Source organism: Ovis aries, chromosome 4, assembly GCF_016772045.2.
Source record: "Ovis aries strain OAR_USU_Benz2616 breed Rambouillet chromosome 4, ARS-UI_Ramb_v3.0, whole genome shotgun sequence".
NCBI lineage: Eukaryota > Metazoa > Chordata > Mammalia > Artiodactyla > Bovidae > Ovis > Ovis aries.
The window spans coordinates 96,441,610-96,455,769 of NC_056057.1; the positions used below are offsets into that span (position 1 = coordinate 96,441,610).

General features: G+C 39.5%; 1 long non-coding RNA gene across 7 annotated transcripts in view; it reads right to left on the minus strand.

Moving 5' to 3' along the window:
- LOC106991099 (uncharacterized) overlaps positions 1–14,160 on the minus strand; it is a 239,365-nt gene that overhangs the window by 169,603 nt on the left and 55,602 nt on the right. For 5 of the 7 annotated variants that reach the window (XR_009600443.1, XR_009600442.1, XR_009600441.1 and 2 more), the window contains exon 3: positions 13,913–14,028. This is a non-coding gene — a long non-coding RNA (uncharacterized LOC106991099). Of the gene's footprint in view, positions 1–7,961; positions 8,071–13,912; positions 14,029–14,160 lie in introns of all 7 variants that reach the window. The other 2 variants (XR_009600439.1, XR_009600438.1) reach the window with 1 other exon arrangement.

Consider the following 14,160-nt stretch of genomic DNA (forward strand, 5'->3'; position numbering starts at 1 on the left):
GTGGAAAATTCTTAAAGAGTTAGGAATACCAGATCACCTTACCTGCCTCCTGAGAAATCTGTATGCAGGTCAAGAAGCAACAATCAGAACCGGACATGGAACAACAGACTGGTTCCAAATTGGGAAAGGAGTACGTCAAGGCTGTATACTGTCAGCCTGCTTGTTTAACTTATATGCATAGTATGTCACGCAAAACACCAGGCTGGATGAAGTACAAGGTGGAATCAAGATTGCCAGGAGAAATATCAATAACCTCAGATATGCAGATGACACCACTCTTATGGCAGAAAATGAAGAAGAACTAAAGAGCCTCTTGCTGAAAGTGAAAGAAGAGAGCGAGGAAGTTGGCTTAAAACTCAACATTCGAAAAACTAAGATCATGGCATCTGGTCCCATCAGTTCACTTCAATTCAGTTCAGTCGCTCAGTTGTGTCCGACTCTTTAAGACCCCATGAACCACAGCACGCCAGGCCTCTCTGTCCATCAACAACTCCCGGAGTTTACCAGTCCCATCAGCTCATGGCAAACAGAGGAGGAAACAACAGAAACAGGGACAGACCTTATTTTCTTGGGCTCCAAAATAACTGAAGATCATGATTGCAGCCATGAAATTAAAAGACGATGCTCACTCCTTGGAAGAAAAGTTATGACCAACCTAGGCAGCATATTAAAAAGCAGAGATATTACTTTGCCAACAAAGGTCTGTCTAGTCAAAACTATGGTTTTTCCAATAGTCATGTCTGGATGTGAGAGTTGGACGATAAAGAAAGCTGAGCGCCAAAGAATTGATGCTTTTGAACTGTGGTGTTGGAGAAGACTCATGAGAGTCCCTTGGACTGCAAGGCGATCCAACCAGTCCATCCATCCTAAAGGAAATCAGTCCTGAATATTCAGGGGAAGGACTGATGTTGAAGCTGAAGCTCCAATACTCTGGCCATCTGATGGGAAGAACTGACTCACTGGGAAAGACCCTGATGCTGGGGAAGACTGAAGGCTGGAGGAGAAGAGGAGGACAGAGGATGAGATGTTTGGATGGTATCACGGACTTGATGGACATGAGTTTGAGCAAGCTCCGGAAGTTGGTGATATACAGGGAGGCCTGGCATGCTGCAGTCCATGGGGCTTCAAAGAATCAGACACAACTGAGAGACTGAACTGAACTGGCCAGGGTCCTCTGTCCATGGAATTTTCCAGGCAAGCATACTGGAGTGGGTTGCCATTTCCTACTCCATTCCCCATCCAGAAATTGAATGCACATCTCTTGTGACTCCTGGATTGGACGGCAGATTCTTTACCACTGGCGCCTGGGAAGCCCACACTAAAAAGGAAGAAAGATCCCATATAAACAAGCTAATTGTACACCTCGGGGAACCAGAAAAAGAAGAATGAACTAAGCCCAAATTTGGTAGGAGGAAGGAAATAATAAAGATTAGAGCAGAAATAAAATAGTGAGTAGAAAAACAACAGGAAAAAACTATCAAAACTAAGAGTGGACATTAAAAAAAAAAACAGCAAAACTGACAAACATTTAGCTAGACTAAGGAAAAGAGGAAACTCAAAATCAGAAATGAAAGAGGAAACATAACAACTGATGCCACAGAAACCGAAGAATGTAAGAGGCTACTATGAGTAATTATATATCAACAAATTGGACAATCTAGAAGAAATAGAAAAATGCCTAGAAACATACAGCCCACCAAGACCAAATCACGAAGAAAGAGCAAATGTGAACAGAGTGGTAAGGAGGCTGAATCAGTAGTCAAAAACTCCCCAACAAAGAAAAGCACAGGACCAGTGGTCACTGGTGAATTCTATCAGATAGTTAAAGAAGTACTGTGGGTCACAATAAACTGTGGAAAATTCTGAAAGAGATGGGAAAACCAGACCACCTGACCTGCCTCTTGAGAAATCTGTATGCAGGTCAGGAAGCAACAGTTATAACTAGACATGGAACAACACACTGGTTCCAAACAGGAAAAGAAGTATGTCGAGGCTGTATATTGTCACCCTGCTTATTTAACTTATATGCAGAGGACATCATGAGAAACGCTGGGCTGGAGGAAGCACAAGCTGGAATCAAAACTGCCAGAAGAAATACCAATAACTTCAGATATGCAGATGACACTACCCTTATGGCAGAAAGTGAAGAACTAAAGAGCCTCCTGATGAAAGTGAAAGAGAGTAAAAAAGTTGGCTTAAAGCTCAACATTCAGAAAACTAAGATCATATCATCCAGTCCCATCACTTCATGGCAAATAGATGGGGAAACAGTGGAAACAATGGCTGACTTTATTTTTTGGGGGGCTCCAAAATCACTGCATATGGTGACTACAGCCATGAAATTAAAAGACGCTTACTCCTTGGAAGGAAAGTTATGACCAACCTAGATAGCATATTAAAAAGCAGAAACGTTCCTTTGTCAACAAAGGTCCGCCTAGTCAAGGCAATGGTTTTCCAGTGGTCATGTATCAATGTGAGAGTTGGGACTATAAAGAAAGCTGAGCGCAGAATTGATGCTTTTGAACTGGGGTGTTGGAGAAGACTCTTGAGAGTCCCTTGGACTGCAAGGAGATCCAACTAGTCCATCCTAAAGGAGATCAGTCCTGGGTGTTCATTGGAAGGACTGATGTTGAAGCTGAAACTCCAATACTTCGGCCACCTGATGCAAAGAGCTGACTCATTTGAAAAGACCCTGATGTTGGGAAAGATTGAAGGCAGGAAGAGAAGGGGATGACAGAAGATGAGATGGCTAGATGGCATCACTGACTCAGTGGACATGGGTTTGGGTAGACTCCGGAAGTTGGTGATAGACAGAGAGTCCTGGCGTGCTGTGGTTCATGGGGTCGCAAAGAGTCGGACACGACTGAGCGACTGAACTGAACTGAAAGCTAATTCTCAAACTGGTCCTGGCAGAGGGACAGACAGGTAGACTGGAAAAGAAGAGAGAGCACAGAAATAAATCCATGACTACACGGTCTTCAATAACGGCGCCAAGAATACACAAAACAGAAAAAGACAATCTCTTCAATAAACAATGCTGAGGAAACTGGATATCCACAGGCGAAGAATGAAACTGGACCCTTATCTTATGCCACATAGAAAAGCTGACTCAAAATGGTTGCAAAACTTAAACATTAAGACCCAAAACTGTAAAACTCCTAGGAGAAAACATAGGGGAAAGGCTTCATGACACTGGGAGTGCAACAAAAGCAATAATAGGCAAATATCTGTATATTAAACAAAAAAGCTTTTGCAGAACAAAGAAAAGAATTTAACAGAGTGAAAAGGAAGATATCTGATGAAGTAATATCCATGGTATCAATATTATGGCTGCTACAACTCAATTAGCATAAATAAATATATACATAGTAAATAAATAAATAAGGAAATGATTAAAAACGAGCCAAGGACTTGGATTGGCTTTTCCCCAGAGAAGACATACACACGGCCAACAGAAATATGGAAAGATGCTCAACATCACTAACTATCAGGGAAATGCAAATACGCAATGAGATGTCACCTCACACCTGTTAGAATAGCTGTTATTAAAAACACACACATACCCATACAAACAAGTGTTGGCAAGGATGTGAAGAAACGGAAACCCTTGTGCACTGTTGGCAGGAATGTAAAATGCTACATCTGGTATGGAAGACAGTACAGAGGTTCCTTAACATATTAAAAATAGAACTACCATATGATTCAGCAACTATACATTTGGATGTTTATCCAAAACAACTGAAATCAGGTTGTCAGAGAGATATCTGTACTCCCAACACTTTAATTCTATAACATTCATCATGCTTTCTTTGTATGCCTGAAATATTCCGTAATTTTTAAAAGTAACTTTAAAGGAACATCTTGTCCCTGTATCAGCTATTCTCTACCTTCACTTTTTTTTTTTTCCAAAATAAAGAAGATAGATGATGGTCATGTGGACAGGAGGTTATCACAGGTGCTCCCACATCTTGAAACAAGACCAAATTTCACAGGGGAAGCAAAGAAAATAGAAACATGGAGTTCTTTTTTTCTTTTACATTCTTTCTTTTTAAATTGAGCAATCTCAAAAGTATTTACAAGTTTCTAACTCCTTGTGATGCACAAGGAAGGATCATTTGAAATCGGCTGCTGCACAGATAAAGCGCATCACTTCTACAGTAACTGCACCTCTCTTTCTCCTGCTCAAGAAATTATCAAATTTCAAATGAGAAAGAAAGTATAAGACTAACTTTGCTTATATTACACTTCAAACTCAGTGGCACCATAGTTTGAACCTGGGCAGTTTGACTCTGAACTTAAGACACTGTTTATTACCAGGAACAACCCCCAGAGAAAACTTCTAAAAGTAGGATTCAGAGTAAAAGGAGATGCCAATGGATCTTGCTTTCTAGATTCAGAACATTTTCCAATATGAAAAGTGTTAAAAGTATAATTACAGTTATATAAAACAAAACATGATTTTTTTATTTATAGTAAAAATATTAGCAAAATAAAAGGGTTTGCCTGGATGACTTAATCAAAGAGCATACTCACATAAAATACATAGCTGAGATGAAACTATTTCCCCACGCTTATCAGAATAATGGCACAATTGCCAGTGTCACTGTGTTCAGCTCTGATCGTGTCAATTTTAAAAATTTGGTATGTTAAAATTAGTTCCACATCCCTAGGGTTGGTTCGGAGAAGGCAATGGCAACCCACTCCAATATGCTTGCCTGGAAAATCCCACGGATGGAGCCTGGTTGGCTACAGTCCATGGGGTCACTAAGAGTCGGACATGACTGAGCGACTTCACTTTCGCTTTTCACTTTCATGCATTGGAGAAGGAAATGGCAACCCACTCCAGTGTTCTTGCCTGAAGAATCCAGGGACAGGGGAGCCTGGTGGGCTGCCATCTCTGGGGTCGCACAGAGTCGGATACGACTGAAGTGACTTAGCAGTAACAGCAGGGTTGGTTCACAGAACCATGTTTTTCCTTGTCCCTGTCCAACTTCCTGAGCTATGTGTGACAACAAAATATCAAAGAATGTAGTAACTTCAAGGTAAAAGGTGCGTGGAGGAAGGCAGGATGAAAAATTCATTCTCCTAATGTGGGGCAAACAGATTTTGTACATATCCAAGGCACTGAGATCAAACAATCCCATTTATCTTTCACAGTTCTCAATGTTAGTCGCTCAGTTGTGTCCAACTCTTTGTGACCCCATGGACTACACCCCACCAGGTTCCTCTGTCCATGGGATTATCCAAGCAAGAATACTGGAGTGGGTTGCCATTCTTTTCTCCAGGGAATCTTCCCAACTCAGGGATCAAACTCTGGTCTCCTGCATTGCAGGCAGATTCTTTACCATCTAAGCCACCAGGGAAGACCTAATTTATCTTTAATCACATTAATTATTCAGGATCACTACAAAGAAATTAAACTTTGGATTCTATATTTGTTTGATATGAAAGATTTATAGACAGTTGCAAAGAAGGAGGAAAAAAAAATTCTCAGATACAGGCAAAAAAAGGGGGGGATGTTGTTGACTGGCAGCAGAAATCTCCAATGATCTATGTCAGCGAAAGCTTTCATATCTTAAAGGAATCTTATTCACAACAATCTCTTTCCTGACACTGTCAAAAAATCTTTTTCTTTCACATTTTCCTAGCAATCCACTTGTCCCTAACTTTTCAGCCACATCTTGGAAAAGAGTTGTGACCTCAGCTCAGGCTGGCAACACAGGCACGCCCTCTTCTGGCACAAAAGGAAATTGCCTGTTTACACTGGCACTCTCGCCCAAGAAATTATTTCTGAATTTTACAGCACTGAACACATACCTCATGGTCTGCATTTTACAGACGAGGAAAACAGCCTAACTGAGGTCAAGAAACTTACTTCATCAAGGTGCGTCAAGCAGGAGGACATTTAAAGCAGGATCTGACCACGTATTATTGAAAGGTAAGTTAGAAGCAATGGGTAAAACCTAATTTTAAGTTGTACTGTTTTGACGTAGATTCAAAATTATGGTTTACATAGTATTTTGGGTTTAATGTAATATATTCATGATCATTAAAAAATAAAGGAATAGTGAGCAAAAACTTTGAGAAGAATTAACGGAGTTATTTTCCAAACTATTTTTCAATATTTTTAAAAAGTGTAAAAATAAGATTACTTTCTGGATTTATTCATTGGAGCTTCACAGGTGGCTCAGTGGTAAAGAATCCGCCTGCCACTGCAAGAGATGCAGGAGACACAGGTTTGATCCCTGAGTTGGAAAGATCCCCTGGTGGGGGGGAAATGGCAACCCACTCCAGTGTTCTTGCCTGGGAAACCCCATGGACAGAGGAGCCTGGCAGGCTGCAGTCCATGGGGTCACAAAGAGTTGGACACGACTGAGCACACGGGCGCATCTGCTACCAGTGTACTTCTTCCAAAAGAAGGACAAGGCAGACATAATTAGAATTAAAAAAACAATGAACTGTCAGCCTCATTTACATGCTAATGCCAATGGATATGAATAAGAGTTTATGCTGTGTGTTAATGACATGTCAAAAATTTTAAACCTGTTGATTCCTAAATACCTTTATTAGGAATTAGCAATCTTTATCATAAATTAATGGTTAAAAGTACCTCCTTTACAGGGCTATTTTAAAAGTTAAATGAGCTAATACATATATAAGATGGAGCTATCTTTTCTAAAATTCACCTTTTTAATCTTCTTTATACCAGAGAAGTATAAAGAATTGACTTTGTAAGTAATAAAAATGCAGAGACAAGAAGTCAAATGGGAAAAAGTAATCAAAAGGAATTACTAAGTTCTTAAACCTGACTGGCTTTCACGTCAGAGAACATCTCCACTCTGTAACTGCCCTGAAGCTCTCATCAGTGACCTTACCTGTAAACACGAGTCCCACCACAGCCCGAGATGTGATGCCACAAGCACAGACCACCAAGGCCAGGTCGGTTTTCACTCTCCTCCCTACTGCTCCGTGTTCTCCCAGAACACAGACGGGACAAAGAGGGACATCTTTAAAGTTTGGTCAAGTGTATGCAAATAGCTACACTCCTCTGATAAAACCTCTGGAGTGATTTCTTAGCTTCCCAAACCAGCAAGCAAAACAAATAAACCTCCTAGGTGTCTTGTATTCCCACCTCAGTGAATGGTATCACCACTTATTGAGACGGCTTTGTCCAAAGTTGAACTCAGCCTTGATGCTGCTTTCTCTCCTATTCTTCAAATTCAGCCAGCCACAAAGTCATGTCACTCAGACTCACTGCATCTCTTGACCCTGTTCGCTCTTCTTTATACCCCCATGTCGCAGCTTTATGGTCTCCCCAACCTGGCTAACAATCAAGTCCTATTCATCCTCCAAATCTCAGCAGTCTACATTCCCTGCTCCAAAGCTTCCTGCAACAATGCCTCTCTGAAGGCCCCTGCCTCCTCCCCATGGAGGCCGACTGTGTATCGTCAGGCCTCCACCCTCAACTCCATGTGTCTTTTATCCTTGCAGGTATGTCTTATCTTTGGTGTGCATGACAAATATGAGAGTCCCTTAAATCTTTGTTGAATAAAGGATTTACTTTGAGGGGAGAAAAGAAAAAGAAAAATTTGGTTAAATAACTGGTATTTTATCGGGGAAAATGGCTGAATGAATTTTAGGCAAATAATCGGTTGTTTACAGAACAATTTTTTTCTGTTCGAATATTCCTGCCTGGAGAATCCCATGGATAGAGGAGCCTGGTGTGCTACAGTCCACAGGGGTGCAAAGAGTCAGACAGGACTGAAGCAACTTAGCACACATGCACACAGGCTGAGTCATAGGCAAGATGTTCTAGAGTTGTTGACTTTTTCATTAAAATTAGGTCATTTTCTAATTTTATCTGAGGATGTAAAATTCAATGTCCCTAGAGACCGCTATTCCTAGGCTGGTGCAGTCATGGCCAGGCCCTGCTCCAGGGGGTTCTCTTGGCTGCACTTTACCTCTCATCCTCAAGGGTCTTATGTCCAGAATTCCTGCTGTCTCCATGTATGTGGGGCTGGGGACAGGCGGGTGGGCACCCAAGGCCTCGAAGGGTGTGCCTCTCTGTATCTAAAAAATACAGAGGTATTAAAGCTGTCATCCATTTCCTTCATGAAGAACTGAGAGGTGGAGGTTAACCTACACTTCTGAACTACTGTGCAAAAATACAGTATTAACCTAAGAAACTACCATTTCTTCCAGCCAGAGGCTGCTAACAGTTGTTCAGCACAAAACCAATCATTCTAAACCAATGTTCACATGTAAGCGAAATGTAGCTGCTACTGTCACTAAACTCTGGCAAAGGCAACTAATAATGATTTGTCTCACCTTTAGAATCCAAAAAACATTTGACACAAAAATTAATTCAACAGGTCTCACCAAGTATCCGAAGCAACAAAGTACAGTGAAATCCACAATACTGCCCTGTTTCTTGAACAGTTGTCTTAAGGAGGACTTAAAAATTTGACTGGCCATCCATTTTTTAATGGCTTTATTAAGGTGTAATTTATACACCATGAAAGTAATCCATTTAAACAATACAATCAGATGGGCTTTAGTAAGTTATACATAGACAGCCGCATGACTCAACAAAAATACTTCCATCATCCCAACAGTTCCCTTCTACCCGCTCACGGCCAACCTCTACTCCCACTTTGGCCCCAGGCAACCACAGACCTGATCTTTGATTTTTTCTTTTCTAAAACTTTCATATAAATAGCACATTACAACATACAGTCCTTTGTTTCTGGCTTCTGCTAACTGGCATGTTTTTGAGGTTCGTTCATGTTATGCTAGAGAATGAATTAGGAGTTTGTTCTTTCTCGTGGCTGAGTAATATTCCATTGTACAGCCATCACACATTTTGCTTATCCATTCACCAGATGAGGGATTTGGATTCTTTGTGAATTGTCTATAGTATCTTTTAGATTGTCTATTGTGAATCTGCTATGAATATATGCTTGATTCTTGAATGGACACAATTTATTTTTACAACCTTATTGGGGTATTACTGATATATAGTAAACTACACAAACTTAAAGTATACAATTTGATGAATTCTGATTTATGTATACACCCCTGAAACTATTATGCATAATCAAGATAATGAGTATATACATCCCCCCCTAATGCTTCTTCGTGCCCCTCCCTTTCCTATTCTCCTTCCTCCCCCAAGCCATCCTCAGGCAACCATGGATCTGCTGTCACTATAGATTACTTTCCATTTTCTAGAATTTCAATTAAGTGGTGCTTTGAGGGGGGAATCTGCTTTTTTTACAGAGCATACTCATCCTGAGATTCCCCACGCCATTGCATATATGAATAGTCCACTCCTTTTCATTGTTGAGTTGCATTCCAGTGCAAGGATTTATCTATTCATCTGTTGGTGGACAGTTACATTATTTCTACTTTTTGGCAACCACAAATAAAGCTTCCATGAACACTGTGCACAAGTCTTTGTCTGGACATATGCTATTATTTCTCCTGACAGCATATCTATAAGAATGGAATTGCCGGTCACATGTTGAGTGTATGTTGAACTTTTAAAGAAACTGCCAAACTGCTTTTGAACATGGTTGTACCATTTTATATTACCACCAGCAGCATATAAAGATTCTGGCTTACCTATATCCTTGCCAATGCATGGACTGTCAGGTTTTTTTCTTTAGTTTTAGTCATTATAGTGGGTGTGCAGCAATATCTCATTAAAGCTTTAATTTCCATGTCCCTCGTGACTAGCGATGTTGAAACGCTTTTCATATGTTTATGTGCCATTCATATATCTTTCTGGTGAAATGTCTCTCCAAATTTTTGTACATATTTAAATAGGATTGCTGTCTTCTGACTGAATTTTAAGAGTTCTTTATTTTTTTCCTATATGTGTTATGCTTAGTTGCTCAGTTGTGTCCGACGCTTTGTGACCCCATGGACAGGCTCCACTGTCTCCAGGGGATCTTCCCAACCCAGGGATCGAGCCTAGGTCTCCGCACTGCAGGTGGATTCTTTACTGTCTAAGCCACCAGGGAAGCCCAAGAATACTGAAGTGGGTAGCCTATCCCTTCTCTAGGGAATCTTTCCAACCCAGGAATCGAACTGAGGTTTCCTGCAATGCAGGTAGACTCTTTCCCAGCTGAGCTACCAGGAAAGCCCCCTTTTTCTACATTCAGTTCAGTTCAGTTCAGTCGCTCAGTCGTGTCCGCCTCTTTGAGACCCCATGAATCGCAGCACGCCAGGCCTCCCTGTCCATCACCATCTCCTGGAGTTCACTCAGACTCACATCTGTCGAGTCAGTGATGCCATCCAGCCATCTCATCCTCTCTCGTCCCCTTCTCCTCCTGCCCCCAATCCCTCCCAGCATCAGAGTCTTTTCCAATGAGTCAACTCTTTGCATGAGGTGGCCAAAGTACTGGAGTTTCAGCTTTAGCATCATTCCTTCCAAAGAAATCCCAGGGTTGATCTCCTTCAGAATGGACTGGTTGGATCTCCTTGCAGTCCAAGGGACTCTCAAGAGTCTTCTCCAACACCACAGTTCAAAAGCATCAATTCTTCGGCGCTCAGCCTTCTTCACAGTCCAACTCTCACATCCATACATGACCACAGGAAAACCCATAGCCTTGACTAGACAGACCTTAGTCGGCAAAGTAATGTCTCTGCTTTTGAATATGCTATCTAGGTTGGTCATAACTTTTCTTCCAAGGAGTAAGCATCTTTTAATTTCACGGCTGCAGTCACCATCTGCAGTGATTCCGGAGCCCAAAAAAATAAAGTCTGACACTGTTTCCACTGTTTCCCATCTATTTCCCATGAAGTGATGGGACCGAATGCCATGATCTTTGTTTTCTGAATGTTGAGCTTTAGGCCAACTTTTTCGCTCTCTACTTTCACTTTCATCAAGAGGCTTTTAGCTCCTCTTCACTTTCTGCCTTAAGGGTGGTGTCATCTGCATATCTGAGGTTATTGATATTTTTCTACATACTAATCCTTTATCAGGCTTATGTTTTGTGAGTATTTTTTCCTAATATGTGGCTTGACTTTTCATTTTCTTAAGACTGGTATCTTCTGAAGAGCAAAACTTTATTTGTGATGAAATCCAATTTACCATTTTTTCTTTTATACTTCATGCTTTTTATATCCTACTGACTAAATCTTTGTCTAACCCAAGACACAAGACTTCCAGCTACATTCACTTCTTTACATGTGGGTCTCTGATCCATTTTAAGTTGATTTTTGTGTATGTTGTAAGGTAGAAGTCGAGGTACATTTTACTTCATGAGGAAATCCAAGAGTTACTATTTGTTGAAGAGACTATGCTCTCCCTATAGGATTACCTTAGTACCTTTGTCGAAAAGCAACTGACCACATACGTATCTTGTTTCTGGATATTTTGTTCCACTGATCTGTATGTTCATCCATATGTAAATACTACACTGTTTTTATTACTACAGCTTTATGGTACGTTTTGAAAAGAGGCAGTGTAAGTTTTCCAACTTTCTTCTTTCTTTTTGCAACTTTCTTCTTTTTTTAAAGTTACACTATTCTAGATCTCCATTTCCGATAGATTTTATAATTTGTTTGCCAACTTCTATAAATACATTCCTACAGAAAGTCTGTCTGAGACTTTGGCAATGACTTTGTTGAACCTCCAGATCAATCTGGAGAAGACTGCCACATCACTAATACTGAATCCTCCAACCTATTAACACAGTATATATTCCCACTTACTGAAGGATAGTTCCATTTCTCTCAACAAAAGCTTGTAGTTTTAAATATGCAAGACTTTTTTATTCCACAGCATTTTGGTCTTTTGGATGCTACTATGAATGGACTTGTGTTTTCTTGCAATATCAGATAAACAGAATCATACAGTATGTGGCCTTTTGTGACTGTCTTCTTTCACTTAGCATGCTTTCACAGTTCACGCATGTTGCAGCATGTAGCAGCTCTTTGCTCATTTTTACTGCCCAATAGTATTATTCTGTTACATGGATGTACTGCATTTTATTCATCTGGTCTTCAGCTGATAGTCTCAGATTTCTAAGGGTTGATGGTTCTTTTAGTAAGCTGCTTGGACTTAGGCTGTGGAATCTATCCGCCCCCATGAAGTGTAGCTTCTGATATCTTCACTTTGTTTTTAAAATCTGTAATTATTTGTTTTCTGACCTGGTTCCCTAGGGATTACCTGTGTGCCTGCACAGACAATAACTGCTGCTCACATGGTGTCACCATTCATCTCCCTCTCTCTGCGTCACTCACTTCAGTCCAATCAACCATCTCGCCTCCTACCATTCAAACAAGCAAGACACACTCCTGCCTCAAGGTCTTAGCATCTGCTCTTCCCTCTACCTAGAACACTCTTCCCCCAAATATCTACAGGGCTCTTTCTCTCACCTTCTTTGGGTCTTTGTTCAAATAGTGCCTATCTAGTGAGGCCTTCCCTGAACACTCTTGTTTACAACTGAACCCTTCCCTCGCATTTCTTCCAAAGCATCTATTACCTTCAAATAGATTATACAGTTTACTTATTTATGTTTTCATTCTGGTTTCACTAATGGAATGCTAACACCATGAAGGCAGGAAGTTTTGTTTATTTTTTCATACTGTAACACCAGTACCTAGAAGACTGTCTGGCACATAGCAGGTACTCAGCAAATACTTGATGAATCAAAGAATTATATTCTTAAAACAATGCAGATTTGTATTAATTGATCCATACACAGCCCAGAAGGTTCAAAGCTAAAAGAATGCTGATTAATGGATGACTAAGTATGTTGACTATATACAGGCTAGTTCTATCTATTGGAAATATAATGTAAGCCACAAGTAAGTTATAATTGTCTAGCAGCTACATTAAAAATAAGTAAAAGAAAACAAGTGAAATTAATTTTAATGTTTTGCTCCATCCAATATATCTAAAATATTATCATTTAAACATGTGATTCATACAAAAATTACTAATAAAATATTTTCAGTCTTTTTTTTTTCACACTAAGTCTTTGAACTTTGGTGTCTATTTTATGCACAGCACATCTCATTTGGGACTAGCCACATTTCAAATGTTAACAGCTCCATTTGGCCACTGGCTACCATACAGACCAAAGTTAAATAACCCTGTTATAGTAGGGAAGTATCTTGTACATTAATTCATTGTATTCACCTGAGCATTCCAAAATAAGGTCCTGGTACAACCTCATAATTTCCTAGCTTTGTCAAATAGATTCAATGAATATAACAAGAGAACCAGTAGCTTTCATTCTGAAAAATACTTTATATCAAACTGGCTCAACTCTAAATTTCACAGAGAAATTCTGATTGGAAAGAATTAGTGCCCTTCTTTTCTAGCCTCTTTAATTAAGAAACAAAGTCAAATCCAGAGAGATTTTGTAATCTTATCTATATTATCGGGGGGGGAAAAACACATTATTTTCAAATAGAAAGAACTTTTAAAATTCTATTTTCAAGAAACAAACAAGCATTTATTTCAAGTTAGCCAAAATACATTTCCTGCTAAAATATAATTTTTATACAGATATAGTTGCATTTTAAAAATTCATAATAGTTGTCTTAACAATATTTTTGCATTCACAGTAAAAAGCTGAAATAAAGTACTAAGGAAAAATTTAATAAGCTCTTAAAATTTTAATATATACAGTTAGGTCCTTAATATGATTCTTAAAAGCTAAACCATTATATACAGAAAATGTTTTCATTAACTTTTTTATTATCAGGGGATTAATTTCTTCCAGAATCCCAGTATTTAAAAATACTCACTTACTGGAACTATAATAATTGCCATCATTATTTGACAACAAAATTTAAAGAATCCAATTAAAATGCCTGATAATTTAAAATCTAAATGTTAAAAAGTTTTCTTTTCTTAGGCAATAAATTAAAGCAGACTACAGCATCTACTTACTCAGATGTTACAGGAGGTTTTCTTATCCTTTCCCATAAAGTGGCAGGTTTGAGCTCAGATCATCAGCAAGGCACAGAGAAACTCCAGACGGTAAAATGTCCCAAACTCTCTTTACCCTGAAAAGCATAAACAAAATGCCAGTGTGAGAAAGAAAACTCAAGTTACAACCAAGATAGAACTCTCTGGAGTGGCTTGTCTAGATAGGGAGTAACTTCTGTTTCTTTTCTTCTTTTTTTTTTAAGTGAGGG